The 13,866-nt window shown below is 45.4% G+C and overlaps 1 protein-coding gene across 4 annotated transcripts in view; it reads right to left on the reverse strand.

Moving 5' to 3' along the window:
• The window catches only part of PAK6 (p21 (RAC1) activated kinase 6), a 939,585-nt gene that overhangs the window by 642,593 nt on the left and 283,126 nt on the right, over positions 1 to 13,866 (reverse strand). The gene's annotated exons all lie outside the window — the stretch shown is intronic.

Here is a 13,866-nt window from a genome sequence, read left to right on the forward strand (position 1 = left end):
GGCGCAATGGAAACTTCAGACACAGACCAATTGGCCCAGTTGCTCGGGGAGTTGAGAGCAGAAATACACGCAGCGCGCCAGGAAACAAATGCCCTAAGGAGGGAGTTAGTGGTTTCTAAGGAACGAACAGACGATTTGGCTAGACAATTGTTGCAAGCCCAAGCGGGACAAACTCCTCTGCCTACCCCTGGGGGAAGCCATGCTCCAACGACTTCCTCTAATCCGGTGCAAATTAATCTACCAGGAAATGTACCTCTGGCCCCGCCCGAACGCTTTTCAGGTGATCCGAAAAAGATATGCTGTGTTCATCAATCAGTGTCGTTTGCACTTTTTGTGTAGACCTGCCGCTTTCCCAACGGACCAGGCTAAGGTGGCCTTCGTGCTCTCATATCTTAGTGGCAGTGCCGCAGATTGGTCTATTCCTTTAGTGACTCAGGATAACCCAATTCTTTACAATTTCCAGGACTTCCAAGCTAGTATGGAAAGATTGTTCGCAAGACATTCTCAGGGACAGGCCCTGGACAATGAACTTCTTTCACTACGACAGGGCAATCAAGATCTTCTGGCCTACATTGCATCATTCAACAGACTAGTGGTTGAAACCGGATGGCCTGAGGATAAGAGGATCACCCTTTTCTACAGAGGCCTGCGTGGAGAACTCAAAGACGTTCTGGCTCAGGTGGTGAATCCTCCACAAGACTGTTCCGAATACATCAATCTGGTGGTTCAATTGGATCATAGAATACAAAATCGAAAAGCCGATCGTTCCAGAATTGAGACTCGAACTTTTTCAAGACCACAGAGTTCCGCTAAAGGAAATGATACCGTGGAACCCATGCAGATTGGGGTTGTGAGAGGACCTCTAACCCAAAAGGAAAGGGAAAGGAGAAGACAACTGCAATTGTGCCTCTATTGCGGAAACTCAGGGCATTTCCTTCAAGATTGCCCCGTGAAACCAAGGAAGAAGATAGTAGGAGCTTCCGATAAAGGTGCCAAAGGTTCAGAGTCGGAAAACGACCTCGCCCGACAAGTGTAGAGGTCCGCTTGCCGAGCGTTAAAACCAGTTCTTTGACCTCGCATTTCATCATGCCCATGGTCCTCGTGTGTCCAGAACAACCCAATCGTATGCATGCCATTAAAGCATACATTGATAGTGGCGCAATCGGCAATTACGTGGACTGTGAATTGGCCGCCAGGATGAATCTATCTCTTTGTCCTAAGACGGTGAAAGACGTCATCACCACCGTGGACGGTACGGAAATAGCTTCCGGACCAGTAACTCACACCACCATGGAAGTGACGTTGGTAAGCCAAGATGGACATCAAGAGAAGATTGTGTTTGATGTGATCAAGGCTCCGCAGTTTCAAGTTATCCTGGGAATCCCTTGGTTGGAGAAACACAATCCCCAAATCGATTGGCGAGCAAAGACAATCCGGTTTCCAGAATGCGCTCCTACCTGTTATCCTCAGCCTACCACTAAACAAGTAGCAACTACTTCTGAGAGTCATCACCTGCCTCCTGAATACCGGGAATTTCAGGATGTCTTTCGAAAAGATCAAGCTAATTCGCTGCCTCCTCACAGATCATACGACTGCCAGATAGACTTGGTTCCGGGATCCACTCCTCCGTGCAGTCGAATTTATGCCCTCACAGAACCTGAAAATCTTCACCTGAGGCAGTATTTGGACCAGTACCTGGCTAATGGATTTATCCGTCCTTCGAAGTCCCCAGCCTCTTCAGCTTTGTTCTTCGTTCCAAAAAAGGAAGGAGACCTGAGAACATGTATAGATTACCGTGCCCTGAACCAGATTACGATTAAGAACAGATATCCGTTACCATTGATCCCTGAACTTCTTGACCAAGTTAAAAGTGCCTGTATCTACACAAAGCTGGACCTCAGAGGAGCTTACCATTTAGTACGAATAAAAGAGGGCGATGAATGGAAGACGGCCTTTCGTACTAAATATGGACTGTTCGAGTATCAAGTAATGCCCTTTGGGTTATGCAACGCACCGGCTGCTTTTCAGTATTTTATGAATGACGTCCTCAGAGAGCTCATCGACGTATGTGTAGTTGTCTATATTGATGACATTCTGGTCTACTCGTCCTCTGAGGCGGATCATCGAAAACACGTCACAGCAGTACTGGAGAGGCTCCGAAAACACAGACTTTTTGCAAAGCTGGAGAAATGCGTTTTTCATGTCACGGAGGTCGAATTTTTGGGATTTATTTTGTCACCTAATGGAGTCCACATGGACTCAAGAAAAGTGGACGCTATCATTAAGTGGCCCTCACCTACGTCTGTGAAAGGAGTTCAAAGCATGTTGGGCTTCGCCAACTTTTATCGTAGATTTATTCCTGATTTTTCTCAAGTAGTCCAACCCATTACTGCCCTTCTCAGAAAGAATAAACGTTTCGAGTGGTCTACGGAGGCGGAACAAGCTTTTCAGGAACTAAAAACAAAATTCACCTCGGTTCCAGTTTTAAAACATCCTCGCCCGGAACTTCCCTATATCGTGGAGACTGATGCTTCCAGTCTCGCAATGGGAGCAGTGCTCTCGCAAAGAGACCCAGAAACAAACCAGTTACACCCAGTAGCATTTTGGTCCCGCAAATTTTCGGCTCCCGAAATCAACTACACCATTACAGATAAGGAACTTTTGGCTATTAAGTCCGCCTTTAAAGCCTGGCGGCATTATCTCCTGGGAGCCCGACACACATTCACCGTCATCACGGATCATCGTAATTTACAGTACCTTAAATCAGCCAAAGCTCAATCATCTAGACAACTTCGCTGGGCATTATTTTTTGCCGAATTCGACTTTGTGATAACTTACCGACCAGGCAACAAGAATGGTAAAGCAGATGCTCTCTCCCGAATTGGAGTAGGTGAACTCACGACCAATCCTGAACCAGTACCCATAATTCCGGAACAGAGAATCCTGGGTTTGATAAGTGCACAAACCATTGAAGACCTTGAAGCTAAAGTTAAGAACTTCTGACTCCAGCAGAAGTGCAAGACTGGCAACTCAAGGGAAAAGATTTGACAATGGATAAGAACTTACTATACTTTCGAGGAAGATTATATCTACCATGTACCGATTTACAAAGACAGGTGATCTCTTGTTACCATGACTCCATAATGGAAGGACATCCCGGCATTGCCAAAACGTCGGAAAAGATAAAAAGACATTTCTGGTGGCCGTCTTGGAGAAAGGACATTAAACATTTCATAAATTCCTGTGGCGTGTGCGCTCAAAGCAAAAGCCAGAAGGAGAAGCCAGCAGGTCTCTTACATCCAATAGACATTCCTCCACACCCATGGCATACTCTCTCCATGGACTTCATCACGGATTTACCACCATGCTCCGGATTTAATACAATCTTAGTGATTGTGGACCTATTCTCGAAGATGGCTCATTTTATCCCATTGAAAGGGTTACCTACAGCTTCAATTCTGGCCCGAGAGTTCCTCGAAAACATCGTTCGGTTGCACGGTTTTCCTTCAGTTTTAATCTCAGATAGAGGAAGTCAATTTATTTCCCACTTCTGGCGGAGTTGTTGTCGCCTAGCCCAAATTGACGTAAGGCTTTCAACCAGCCATCATCCCCAGACCGACGGGCAGACCGAGAGGACCAACCAAACCCTGGAACAGTATCTGCGCTGCATGTTACAACAGTCGGAGGGCACTTGGAAAGACATTCTCTGGATTGCGGAGTACGCTTATAATAATTCAGTCCATGCCGGAACCGGAAAAACTCCTTTTTTTCTTTTATATGGACTCCACCCTCGCACTTCAAATCTTGATCCACCTCAAAATCTTGGGACACCCGCTGTAGATCATCTGCATTCTACAATCACTCAAGCCTTTAAAGAGGCCACGTCTCACCTTAAGCGGGCCAAGGAACAATACAAGAAGTGTGCGGACATACATCGAAAGGAAGCTCCTCAATATCTTGTGGGAGATCAAGTCTGGCTATCCACCAAACATCTACCGCTAAAAGGACCGCGTACTTTCAATCCGCGATACCTGGGACCTTACCCAATCACTGCCATAATTAATCCAGTGGCAGTTAAATTGGGCCTACCTGCCCATATGAAAATACATCCAGTTTTCCACGTTTCTCTACTAAAACCCTTGCAACCTGGAACCCGTTTGATGAAATCTCCAGACCCTATTCTTGTGGACGGAGAACTGGAATTCGAAATACAAGACATCTTAGACTCCAAGATTTCCAAATCAAAATTATACTATCTGATTGACTGGAAAGGTTATGGCCCCCAGGAACGATCTTGGGAACCGTCGGAACATGTTCATGCATCCCGTCTGGTTGAGAAGTTTCATCAAACTTTTCCTGATAAACCGAAACCCCCGGAGAAGACGAATTTGGGAGGGGCCTTGAGGGGGGGTGCTGTCATGACCACTGCTTCCAAAGAGTCAGGACCTACCCAACATCCTTGGAAGCAGGCTCATAACATATACTATCGGCACCAGCAAGTCCCAATAGGGACCTTTTGGACCTTGTCCTGGCACCGGTGGTGCCAGGCTCATAGCATGGACCCGTCCCGGCACAGGAAGCGCCGGGCTCATAACAAGTGTGAGAGTGCTTGGGTGGACCTACCTGCAGCAGACCATGCTGCTTACTTACCAGCAAGATGATGTTTCACTCTCTTCTGGCAGGGACTACTTTTCCTTCTGGGTGGGGCAGGCACACTCCCTGGATCATTGATGCTGGACCCCTTCTGGAAGCAGGAACTCTTTTGTCTGGGCGAGGCTGTGGAAGAAGACACCTAAGCACTCCTATGGACTATTTAAACCACACCCGATTGGTGCAAGGTGCTTCGCGTTATTCTGCATCTGCAGCAGGACGCTCACCGTGTCAGCTCCAGCGAATCTTCAGTTCCGGATCCTGTGAATACGAAAATTACCTGCTGGGAACCAATCCTCAGTCTTCAGCAGCTCCTGCAAAACAAAAGGCACAGGTTAGGCAAAGGCAAAGTTAGCGGTTCAACTTACCCGATCCATCGGCAGCATTCAAGGCGTTTTTTCTGCATATCTCGTACGGCATCCGGCCTGCAAAGACAAAGAACATTGGTTAGTAACGCTTAGTTACAAAACTGCTTACCTGTGTTACGCTCGCTCCAACTCTGCTCGCGCTGCATTCCGGCACCTGTAAAGACAAAAGAGACATTAAGGTGCATTCTACAGCCCTAGAGCAGCCTTTCTACTTACGTGCCTTCGTATACACCATCTTCTTGTTACGCTCTCTGCCACGAACCTGGGGGGAGCATCTTCTGCGGCACCGACAGCATCTGAAAGGGAAAAGACATAGACATTAAGGAGATAAGACATTTGAAGAGAGCAATCTAAAGGGAACTTTTATACTTACAAGTCACGCCCGTGCAGCACACGGCGGCATCGCTCTCAACTTACCCTTTGCAATTAAGAGGCTGAACTCATATCCAGTGAAGTAACTGGACCCAGCGCCCTTGCATGAGACGCAGGATGGAGAGCCCAGCATTCACCTATTTAAGACACCTCACCCTTCAGGTCAAACTTTCGGTGAGAAAGGGGCCAAATCCGGGAGCCAAACGAATCCTACGCCTGACATTGAAGACGGTTTCACCGCCCAGTCAAGACCCGCGCCTCCGAGGGAACCAGGTGAGCGTTACAAGAACCCTCAGATGAACATGGCGGCTCAGAACCCAAAAAACCTAGTGTCTGGTACCCCAGAACAATGACGGGGAGAGATCCCTGACAACTCACCGGTTCCAGAGGAGGAGGCACGGGGGGGGAGGTGTAAAGGCCTAGAGGAAGCTTCCTTCCTCACTTGTGAAAAGCCCCTGGACACCCAGGAACCGGAACCAAAATCTCCGGCCCCCGAAATCTGCAACCCAAGCAACAGAGGGTGGGTAGGAGAAAAAAAGAACTAAAATGGGTCGATTTTGTGGAGGAATTTGGTGTCCTCCAATCTGAAGGAGAAGAATCCTTAGAGGATTCTGGGAAAAAGATCTTCTCCTTAAGGGACGGGGGAACTCCTCCCAAAGACAAATGGGCCCCAAGAGATCTAAATGAAGACGGGTGGGTGCGGGTTCCGAGTCAGAATTGCCTATCCTTGAACCCCAGAATGAGCATCCAGGAAACCCAATGGTAACGGAGGGATCCCAAACCTCACAAACCAATTCAGTTGACTGCCTCCAAAAAGGGGGAAGCCCAGAATCAGAAAAGGGGGAGCCCGTAACTCCACAAATCTCAGAATGTAAAATGTTTCTTTCAGATTCCCAAACTCCAACACAGAATTATGCACAAACTACCCCTGGGTCGGAGTCCAAAATAAAGTAAATGACCACCGAGCTTGCCCAAAATGCATATTACCTTTGCCCATCGGAGGAGAAAGAGTGTAGATTTTATGCCGCTGTCCAAGTGCAAGGGCAAAGTACATTTCTGGCGCTGGTGGACACTGGATCCCAAGCCACTCTTCTGTCAAAAAGGGCCTTTGATCAGCTAAATGCAGGAAGGGGGGAGAGATACCAGATCCCTCTCGCCCCTCTTCCTGGACAACTCCAGAACTTCGATGGGAATCAAAATTCCTGTCCAGGGGGCTGCAGATTTGGAAATAACAATTGGGCGACATAAGGTGAAACACCCTGTCGTAGTAGTGACTCTGGAGGGCACACTTTGTCTACTGGGGAATGACATCCGGCGTAGGTTGTCCTCCCTAATAGACTGTGTGAACAAGGTCCTCTGGACCCAGACTAACAGGCCAATAAAATTGAGAGTGTCAACCATGTTAGTTTAAATGGCACATAGAAAATGCAAAAAGAAATTGCACACCCTATATTATAAATAAATTGTTAGTCTAAGTTAGAGAGATTCAAAGCTCCAATGGCTTGTTCAGTCGTTAAATGCTCTTAAGCGGTGCGGGGGAGAAAACCAACAACCTCGGTATCAAAGGTCAGTAATATCATGAAAAAAACATGGAATTCCTATTAATAATAATAGGAACTCCCTTCCCCTGCACACCTCTTGATATTGGAAAAAAGTTCCAACCGAAATTTAAATAAGTGTCACAATTTTCACTAGTTTATGTTTTTAGAACAGCTAAATTCGTAAGTCATTTTGTTTTGTAATTCTTAAATAGAAAGCAAATTTCAATATACACAGTGTTGTACCAAAATTATTTATCCACATGATATTTTTAATACTTATTTTAAACCAAAATCAGAGTTCAATTCACTCAAGGTTACATAAAATACAAAACATTCTTGATATGGAGCTCTACGCGTTTCGAGAGTGTGCCTCTCTTCTTCAGGAGCAATAACTATTTCATTAAACACAGTGTTTCCTAATAATATTGATAATTCAACAATACTCTAAATATAAGTTTCAACAAATAATTTCTCTTCCTGGACAACTCCAAAACTTCGACGGGAATCAAAATTCCTGTCGAGGGGGCTGCAGATTTGGAAATAAATATTGGCCGACATAAGGTGAAACACCCCGTCGTAGTCGTGACTCTGGAGGGCACACTTTGTCTACTGGGGAATGACATCCTGCGTAGGTTGTCCCCCCTAATAGACAGTGTGAACAATGTCCTCTGGACCCAGACTAACAGGCCAATAAAATTGAGAGTGTCAACCATGTTAGTTTAAATGGCACATACCACATGGTTGAAAAAAAACATGATCATATTGAGTTTCATTTCCAGAACAATGAAATACCTGACGTGGCAGTAATTGCTGTAGGACAACAAACTGGTGATGGGAACTCCTCTCCATTTTTAAAAATCAACCTTCCCTCCAGTTTTAAGTGGCATTACACACTGAAGGAAATACTTTGAAATTTTATACCAATTCACAATCTGAAAATTCCTATTCTATAGCCAAAAGTGATGAGAAATTAGAGAAAGTTGTTCATCCCTATTCAGTTAAATGAGGGGAAGGAGTCTGTTCTCGCCCGAGTGTGTGTGAACAACGGTAAGAGCTTCATCAGCGAAGCCACGTTCAGGCTGCTCCCAAAAGATCCAGCCATCCCCACATTTAAATTGATCGATAAGTGGGAAATGGGCCTGGAAACTCCCTATTCTAAACATCTGCCTTGAAGGTGTATGCTCAAAATTTCTATATGTAACAAAAGCATAGAACACAATTGTTGGGTCGTGCGAGATGTCCCTGCGGCATTCTATTTAGGCAGTGACATTCTCAATCGGTTTGCAATTAATTTGGACCTGATCAATTACAAAGCCTGGTCCCGACTAGGGGGTAATCTCATTGACTTTGATGATTCAGAAAAAGCATTTCGGTCAACCCAATTGCTGCTGTATGCAGTTGAAGTTCAAATTGGAGAGGAGGTCACCATCCCAGGACGGACATGACTATTCCCACTTGAATTAAAAATTAATAGAGGACAGAAACTGCAAAATCCTGACGCATATGTACACCTCAATGCCCATCTCCAACAGCAGGGGCTGGGGTTAAACCCAACACCATTAGTCAATGTAGAACACGACACCATTCCAATATTGATGGATAACCGCAACCTTAGGAGTATCACTCTGGGCGCAGGCACCATTATTGGAATGGCGGTTGATGACATTTTTCCATGGATCTAGGTAATGAACTGATAGGACCAATCCCCAATGACTGTTTTGACAGTGACCGTGACAATGACTTACCACCAGACAGGATCTTTACCCGGCGAGTGGGGAATTTCCTGGTGTACTCTTCCTGCCCTTATGGTGAGGAAGAGGTGACCTGTGACATTAGGCAGAATGAGGTAATCTTCCAGGTCCACAATGACAGCCTCTCCTACCTGAAACCCTCTGTCCAGGTCAATACTCTAACCAGCACCTCTCCACCGAACTGGAGGAGGCTGCTGAGATAGCAAAACAAGAGGTCTTTCCAGGCTTCAGGCAAATGGTTGAAGAGCGAGTCAACCTAGCTCATGCCTGTGAGACTCTGGAGCAAAAGCAAAAGTTGAAGCAGGTGTTCTTAGATTTTCATGATCTTTTCGCGATGGACTCGTGTGACTGTGGTCGCACCGAAATCCATACAACAACAATCCCCACGGACCCTGGAGTGAATCCAGTGTTTGTGAAGCAATACCACTTGCCTCTCCCATGGAGTCCTTGACGGAAATTATCAAAAACCTTGAGTCCCGTGGGATAATTCGTCCAGTCCATAGCACCTTTAATAATCCAGTGCTGGCGATTTTAAAACCGAACGGCCAGTGGAGACTCTGTGCTGACCTTAGGGAGCTAAATAAATGCATCCACATGTCCTGATGGCCTCTCCCCTACATTGACCAGGGGCTGGCCCAGATCCAATGGTCAAAGGTATACACTGCCATTGACCTGACCAATGGGTACTGGACCGTGCCTATCAGTAGGGAGGACCAATACAAGCTGGCCTTTACCTTCGGGGGGCAGCAGTACACCTGGACGCGGACTCCCTTCGGATAGATCAACTCCAAAATTCAACGATTGTGAGAAGGCACTCCTGGCAACAGTGTGGGCATTGAAAAATGACTGCCCGTTTATCCAGGGGGAACACATCATAGTGGAGACTCCCCACCAGCCTTTGCAATACCTCCAAAGTGACAGAATCCAGGCCGGAAATGTGAGTAATTCCAGAATTACTTCCTGGATTCTGTCAATGCAAGGTTTTCCTGTGGAGGTCAGATATGGCCAAAACAAGAAGAGTGCCCTTGCGCATGGTCTGGCTGACTTGCATGATTGTGCCAGAGAAAACTGTCTTGATGACAAAAGTCTTACAACCCAGGACAACATGGAGGCGTACCTGAATTGCCGCACAAAGTCTATGAAGAAGACAAGTGCGAGGTTATGCCCACAGTTTATGTGGACGGGTACTCCTACCATGTTGACAACAACGGGGAGAAGGAACTGGTGGCCGGCGTTGGGAATGCCTGGGTAAATGATGCCCCAGAACCCTCTGCTGGGTACAAAATCGGTCCCCGAAGTAGTCAAGTGGTGAAGTTGATGGCAGTTAATCAGGCCATGCTCACTGCCGTCCAACACCAACTCCACGAATTGGTCATAATCACTGACTCAGATTATGTCCGGAACGGGTTCGTGGAGCACCTGGTTAATTGGAAAATCAGAGGCATGCTATGTGCTAATAACAAACCTCTTAAACATGGCAAGCTAATCCAAAATATTGATGATCTGGTCACCTCTAGTGGGATGAGCATCTATTGGAAGAAGATCAAGGGTCATTCCAGAATAGAGGGACCAGACAAAACAACATAGCTGATCAGTTGGCCCAACCCGAGCCATCCAGGTGGATCTCCTTGAGATTGAGTCCCTGTTGGGGGAGATCCAGGTCATTGCTATCACTAGGTCCAAAACAAATGCTCACAATGAACTCTCAACTGCCCAATGGAGCAAGGAGACCCCACATGCGGATTTAATCACGGCACAAAAAGGGGATCCAATTATTGGTACATTTTATCAACACATTGAGGACTCTGAAAACTTTCCCCTGACGGATACCGATTACCTTGGTAAAGAGGACCTCAGAGTGTTGATGAAATATCCAAAAATGTTCTGAATCCAAGACAGTTTGTTGGTAAGGAGATCCATATCTGGCTGTGACCAGTGGGTGGTCCCTACCTCATTCCGAAGCCTGATGCTAAGACACACCCATGATACAGCCAAAGCCAGTCATTGGGTTTTCACACTACTTTAGAAATCTTGCGAGAGGTTGCATACTGGCCACACATGGGGCAGGACCTCGACCAATACTTGAAGGGATGTCTTGTATGTGCACAATTTCAGCCAACATCACTCACAAACCGAGCTCCCCTCCAGAAGAGGGGGATGACACTGCCTTGGTCAGACTTACAAGTAGATGTCATCGGGCCTGGGATTCGCTCCTCTAGGGTAAACAAGTGCATGCTAACAGTAACATGCTTGTTTACCAAATGGGTGGAATGTCTCCCGGCCCTAAATTGCAAGGCAGAAACGGCAGCTGCCCTGATGATCAATCTTATCTTCTTGCGTTTTGGCCTACCCCAAAGGATTGAGTCAGACGGAGGTAGTCACTTCACCAGCGAAGTGATGACAAAGATGTGGGAGATACTTGGGGTAAAAAGGAAACTTCACATTGCATACCGCTGTCCTCTAGTGGTGGAGTTGAGAGGTACAAAAAACATTGTGAGCATTCTAAAAAGGTTTGTGGCAGACTCTGGGCCAAGTTGGGACATCCGATTACCGCTAGTCCTAATGGCCATCAGATCTACACCTTCTTCTGCAACTAAGATGTCTCAATTTGAGCTGATGACTGGACAAAGGATGGTATTACCTCAGCATTTGCTCTATAGACCACAGCAGTAGACACTGGTAAACACCTCCACAACTCATGAGTATGTTGAGAATCTAAGAAAACACCTTCAACATGCTTTTGCGTACACTCAGCAGAATCTAGAAAGATCTGCAGAGGGTATGAAGACTCAATATGATCTAAAAACAACCAAAAAAGGAATACCAAGAAGGAGACAGGGTCTACTTGTACAATTTCCAAAGGAACCAGACCAAAGAGCGTACATTTTAACCAAGCTGGCGAGGACCTTTTGAAATTGTAGATAAAATTTCACCTGTCGGCTACAGAATCAGAATCCCCAAAGGAGAATTGACAGAAGAGAAATGGATCCATATTAATCAGCTAAAGGGTTGTCACCCTAGGCACACTTTGCAACAAATTGAGGAGCCCAGAGAGAATCAAATGGAGGAGACATCTGAAACCTGAGAATAAGAAAAAGAACAACCAGAAGGGAACCGATAGAATTTATAAATATAATTATGTAACCGTGTATTTTTCTTCATTGTCAACTGTCAGTGTTGAACTTATGCATATCCCACTGCTGTCAACCCTATTGGAGGGCAGTTAGTGGGAAATTGTAGTAACCGGTTTGTGTTTCTTTCATAGATTTGTACTGGTTGCAACTTCACTACCAAGAAGGACCTCCACGGGGACCGGGAAAGGAGAAACCAAAAGGAAATCCAGGGGCGTCGCTCAACACCATAAAGGAAGACCTTACGGAAAGCTATGGGTGTCGGTCCACATTCCAACCAGAGACAGCGAGAGGAGCGTGACGCACCGCTATCTGATTGAAGGACTCATATGTGATTGTTCCTGATTTGCCCCATTGAGGAATCTCACTTGGCCGATTCTTGCTCGACTTGGAATCTCAGAAGAAGTCGGGGGGGAGGGGTTATGTGGGATATATTGACCCACTCAACAGTATTTCCCCACATCACCCAGCTGCATTTGCGCAGAAACGGCCTCAAAACCGTGATTTGCAGCAACAATAAAAAAATGGCTGCACCGTCCTGCCAAGCACACATCAGGCAGGATGGAACCAGGGGGGAACACACTGAAGGAGCGTGCCAGTGTGTTCTGACACATACAATGGAATAAAGTGAAAAGGCACCATTGCCTTGCTGACACCCCAAAATCCCCATTGAAAAGGAACTTTCACCTTTTAAAAAATGCTGCTTTGACGCTAATTCCATCTGTTCTTTCTGAAACCACTGATCAATAAGGCCCTGCCATGCCCAGAATATCTCACTGTGCTTCAGCAAAACCAGGTATAATTTCTGAATGACAGGCCCTGTCAAAACACATCTATGAAAAATCAACAAGAAACTTCACTTTCTGCCATGCACAGGAAACACTTTATTTTGTGCTATAAAGTGTCAAAGGAATGGACCCTGTAAAATAAATCGTAGCTCTGTGCACATGTCAATTCCAGCAGACCTTTGCCTTGTACAAACTGTTGTGCACAAGAGACTAACTATGGCTGCAAGACAATATTGTGAAGTCAGATGGAAAAATCGAATTTGAAAGGAAATGCTAGCAGTTTTCACCACATGTGTAAAATGGGCTTTGCAAGCCAAGGAAAAATAAATGCCTGTTTTAAAGGAAAAGTAATATGTTGAATGAAAGCTTGTCTGTGCCTAGAAATGAGAAGGGGTTGGCTGCTGGGAAACACATATGGGCTATTTTTATTCCACAGGTTTGTTTTTTATTTCAGGACCAAATATAAGAAAATAAAGGTTTTAAACCGCCTGGGCTGAATTTGCAAGCTTCCAAAAACAAGTTATTCTAGTTGTCAGAGCTAAGGCTTCCCCCAAGGAAGGGAGTCACCATAAACTTCCAGGACACGAAAGTGATAATTGCTAGGTTGAAAAACTGACTGACCAGGACAAAGAAACTTCACATACTAATCAGACTACAGTCTGGGCAGGGGCCTCTTTCAATAGAAATTCTGGGACATCAAAGTGCGAAGTGGATAATGGGCAATAAACCTTCAATCAAGCTGGATAAACCCATCCTCCCTTTGGGGGAAGTGACAGTTGGTGGTAGCTGAAAAAGAAAAAAAAATGGTCCAGTGCAGAACAAAGGAGTGCCATTTGCTTCCAGAGACCATTTCATAAATAAACTTTAATGACTTTTATCTCTGCAGCAAGACTTTGTAAAAATGTGAAAATGCTAGTTTAAAATTGATTTTATGGGCTTTTATTTAAGACATTGTAGAATTCCTGACACTTTAGGAATAGAAATGGCAAAGTATTGCGGATTATAAGAAAAATATCCATGTTACCAATGCAAATCTTTATACTTACATCCCTTATGATAATACACACATTTGTATAATGTTATGGAATTTAAGGTTGAATCTTTCATACTCAAAATGACCAAAAATGATTAAAAGGACAACACAATGGCTCACAGATTGCAGGATTGGACTGCTATCCTCTACATAAAATATGTAACCTGATTATGTCATTTATTAAGGTGCGGCAAATGTTCAAATGTGTAAATTCTGTTATGACTGATTTTTG

This window comes from Ambystoma mexicanum, chromosome 14 (genome assembly GCF_040938575.1).
Source record: "Ambystoma mexicanum isolate Mex_15411 chromosome 14, UKY_AmexF1_1, whole genome shotgun sequence".
In the NCBI taxonomy this organism is placed as follows: domain Eukaryota; kingdom Metazoa; phylum Chordata; class Amphibia; order Caudata; family Ambystomatidae; genus Ambystoma; species Ambystoma mexicanum.